We start from the raw sequence: 4,934 nt of genomic DNA on the forward strand, positions 1-4,934 counted from the left end.
TTGTTGTAATTCAACGCTTTCTTCACTCCGCGTTCAACTCCGTCACATAAGAAAATCTAAATTAAAACACCATCTACTTCTTTTTCACCACCGCAATAGAATCAAAGAGTCTGACGCATATCTATTTAGTAGTCTCTGTGTTTGACCCTGGACTTACCAGGAACCTAAGAAGGCTTATACTTGGGCTTTGTTAGGAAAACTTGCATGATCATCGCATAACACATATCATCGCATACTCACACCATCGCATCATAAACCAATGCATCAAAAGACATGAAGAAGTTTGTTTCCTTCATCCATTTCCAAGGGGGAAAATTATAAGTAATTATCACAACAGGCCACATACTATAAGAAGTACTCATATTTCCAAATGGATTGAACCCATTTGAAGCTAATCCCAAACGAACATTTCAGGGATCTAAAGCGAAATGAGAAAACTCACGATCAAAATGTTTCCACCCTACTGCATCAGCTGGATGTCGTAATACATCCTCCGTTTCAACTCGCTTATCTTTATGACATCTCATGTCAGAAGCGCCTTCTTTTGATGCAAACAATCGTTTTAATCTCGGTATCAATGAAAAATAAAGCAATACCTTATGTGGTATTTTTTTACCTTTTCCATCATTAACTTTGTACCGAGACTCGCCACAAACAGGACATTGTTGCAAATCTGAAAATTCTTTCCAATACAATACACAATCATATTTTCATGCATGAATAGACTCATAATCTAGGCCTAAATCACACAATTTTGCTTAGCTTCATAAAAGGAAGTAGGTACAGCGGTGCCAGTTGGAAACGATGCCTTTAACAATTCCAGCAACATGTCAAACGATTTGATATTCCAGCCGTTGAGAACTTTGATATGCATCAACTTCACTAAAAAGTTCAAGGACGAAAACTGCGAACAACCAGGGTATAGTTCATTACGTGCTTCGGTCATTAAATCCTCGAATAAGTTTGTGGTATCTCTTTCTTGACCATTAGAGGAAATTTCATTCTCAATCCCTTCTTCATTTGTATCTTCGTTTTCAATTGGAACTTGTAGATCGTTTATAAGATTCAACATCTTATTTTCTTCGATAACATTATCCTCTATACTATCTACTTCAACATTATGTATTGAATGAGTTGTATGACTTTCAAAACATCTAGATAAGTTTACTGGCTCTCCATGATATACCTATTCACAGTATGAGGGAGATATTCCATATGTTAATAGATGTCATTCTACAATATCTAATTTTTCCCAAATTGAATTCATACAATTCTTGCATGGACATCTTATTCGTCTGGAATCATTAACATGAAACTTCGTCATATCTAAAAACTGGGATACTCCTTCTCTATACTCCACTGATAACTTATTCCGTAGTTTAACCCATTCTTCATTCATCCTTAAAAATAAATCTTTTCTGACCAACTTGTAATCCAAAATAATAACCTATATTAGAGGACAAAGCACAAAGTCTTTATTAAGCATGAATTTTGATTAATTTAATAAACAATTCCAAGTTTGTTTGGAGAATTTAAAATTTTAAATAATCTCTAATAGGTGATTTGACTTGTGTATACACAACATCCATGGAGTATAATTTGTATTAAAAAAAAATAATGAGCATTTAGGAATGTGATTGTATATTTTCACTTTTCAGAAGCATATTTCTTAAGTACAATTGTTATTAGACAGTACTTACACTTTTCAATTTTGAATTTTTGTGATGTACTAGTTGTAAAGGAGTAAAGACTAAACTAAGTCCAAAATTAAGTAATAAGTAAAAGAGGTCTCTTTTTTTACCCCTAATGTTATTGATTTGGTTTGAAAACCAAAGTGTTTTTAGGGGTATAGAGTTGTGTTTTCCTTCGTTAAGTTAGTTGAATTAATAGAGGTGAACACTATGTGATGTATCATTTTACTTATACATGTATCGAACATCTCACAAACTAAATATCATACGTCAGTTACTATACTAGTTATCAGTTTGAATATCCGCCCCTTCATGTTTATCTTTTGGGAAGAATCCCTTTAAACTTTCTTAACAAATGAACACACTATTGTCATATCCTATAAGAGAGAACGAACAAGTCTTTCACTAGTACTGCCTTGAATAATTGATTCAGGTTAGCCAAACTGAACTGCTTTATACAATTATTAGAACTCAAAAAATTTTTAGGCTTCATAAAGAAAATTCAAGAAAATCAACTTCTAAAACCAGTTTCCTATCCATGCTCATCATTAGAGACCATGACATAACTTTTAAGAAAAGTGATGATTTATGTTCATAGAATTTTCAATAGAAGTTTTAATCATATACACAAACATCATAGTAAATTTGAAATATATCTTTAATTAGTTTTAGTCAAGAAAGTCACTAATTCCTAACCTTAACAATTAAAAAGGAAAAAAAAAAGACTCAATCCACCAAATTGCAGAAATTATAACATCCACAATCCACAATCCATCCACAATTCACAATAACATCCATAATCCACTAAATTGTAGAAATTGTAACGTAATGAAATGGGTCAATCTTAATTAGGGCAACAAGGAAGGAAAAAAACTATATGCTTGAAACATTAGATTTAATTTAAAGAACAATAAGAGAGATAGATGTTATATGATAATAAATCAAAGCAATAGTATCAGATTTCAAATTCACGAGAAATGAAACAATGGCATAAATTCACAAAATAAGAGAAAAGAAATGAAAGGGATGTGGGCAAACCTGTTGAAAGCTTGCGAAGGACACCAGAGCGGTGGACAACAAGCAATGGAACGGTGACGACAAGGAAATTAATGGTGAAAGAAACGGAGAAGAGACGCGAAGAGAAGGGGTTAATGGGGCAACGGCAAGGCAGGCCGGGCAGGGCAGGCAACGACAACGACAAGGCAGAGACTCAAAGAGAAGAGATGCACTGACCACAAGTGGGCGGCGGCTAGGGTTTTTAGATTGGGTTAATGGGGAATAAGGGGACGGGAGGTGATCTGGTATATACCAAAGCAGATCTTCCGACGGCGATCAACAGTCGTCGGGAATTCCTTAAATAACGGTGTCATGAGATAGGTCCTATCTCCCGACGCCGTTATTTAATGGTCTGGAGTTCCTTAGGAACTCCCGACGGTCCCTTACGTCGTCGAGAGAGACCCTATCTCCCGACGAACGAACTCCTAACGACAGATTTAGGCGTCGAGGGAGCTCCTTTTTCTTGTAGTGAATGAGACATTGTGCTAAGTTCTATAAGAAGAATACATAAAATTTGATCATCATGGTGTATATATATCTAGGTGACCCTCATCTTTCACTCACATACCATGTCGAGTAATATTATATCTTAAATCTTTACCGATAAATCGAAGTCTAATTCCTATCAAACTAAAATATCTCACCCACATAACTTTTTTTTTTTTTTTTTGAAATATACCTAAAAGAGAAAAGACATTATAAACAAAATTCAAATGTAAGATTTTATTTGTATAGAAATAAGAAAGAAAAGGAAGTTAGATGGAAAACCGTCCAAATTAAGGAAGAATGAGAAGATGAATTAAAAGTTGTGTAGTCTTAGTATTGAAACTTGAAGAAGTAGAAAAGAAAAAGAAAAAGAAAAAGAAAAAAGTAAAGGGAAAACAATGGACTGTGAAAGTGAAATCCCAAGACGCGTTGAAAAGTCACGTGCACCACGGCGTGTTGGATTTGAAAGGAATTTCAACTCCTTGGGTTGATATATTAGTGTTTACTCACTACACCCACCTCCATTTCTCACTTCACACCTTTTATTTCTCTACACACCCACAGCGTGCGCCAATTTCTTTTCCTTTTCGCACCCCCTACGTCCCACGCGCTCTCTTTTACCCTATATCTCCACGTGCCCTTTCCATTTTTTTTTTTTCTCATTAGTAATAAATTATATTTTGAATGTAATACACTCATCATTTCCCCCCAATCAAATCACACTCTTTGTTTGTTAAGAATTTTTAGTTTATATAATTAAAAAAAAAAAAAAGATCTTGGTGAGTGATTCAATTATGATATTTTCTTGATTTATTAATGTTTTTATCTCGTTCTATTCATAAAATGATTATTTTTTATTTTTATTTAATAGAGTATATGTGTTGTTTATATGTATGGAAGAAAATGTCTCATTCATGACTCAAAGTTAAAGTGATGAATTAACATGATAGAATTAAAAAAGAAAAGAAAATTTAGGTGAATGATTCCATTTTGAGATCTTGATTTATTGATGTTTTTATATTGTCCGATCCATAAAATAAGATTTTTTTTTTTAATTTTGTTTTTATGTTGAAAGAGTATACGTAAAACCTCGTTTGTACATACAAACAAGATGTCTAATTTTATGATTGAGATTTGAAATGATGAACTAATATGATAGAATAATGAAAATATTTGATGAATACATTTTGCTTTTGCAAAATTAAGTTTATTTATTTAATAGTAATTCTCTTTTGTTTGATGGACTATATTATTGAACAATAAATAAAAAAAAAAAAGTTGTTTTCATATACATTTTTTTATTTTCAAAATTTTAGATATACAAAGCAAAAATATAAAACAACCTTATGGTTTTGAAATAAAAAATAATTTAACAAAAAATTAACTGTATTATCATTAAATAAAGGTAGAATGGAGATAGCAATACAATTACGTCATGGTAACATATTAACGACTTTTATTAATTAATTAATTATTATTATTATTATTATTTTAGTTAGACAACAACGTTCAACATTTAAAGACACATATCCGTAATGTAAAAAATAAAAAAATAAAAAGGTACAATTATATATATATATATATAAACAAGAAAAATTATCGTAGTATATTGTTAATTTTCTAATTAAAAAATTTCCACATAATTTTTTTTCTTTTACAAAAAGTATTTAACGAGGCTACTATTTTTTTTTTTTTTTTTTT

Source organism: Benincasa hispida, chromosome 1 (genome assembly GCF_009727055.1).
Source record: "Benincasa hispida cultivar B227 chromosome 1, ASM972705v1, whole genome shotgun sequence".
Classification (NCBI taxonomy): Eukaryota; Viridiplantae; Streptophyta; class Magnoliopsida; order Cucurbitales; family Cucurbitaceae; genus Benincasa; species Benincasa hispida.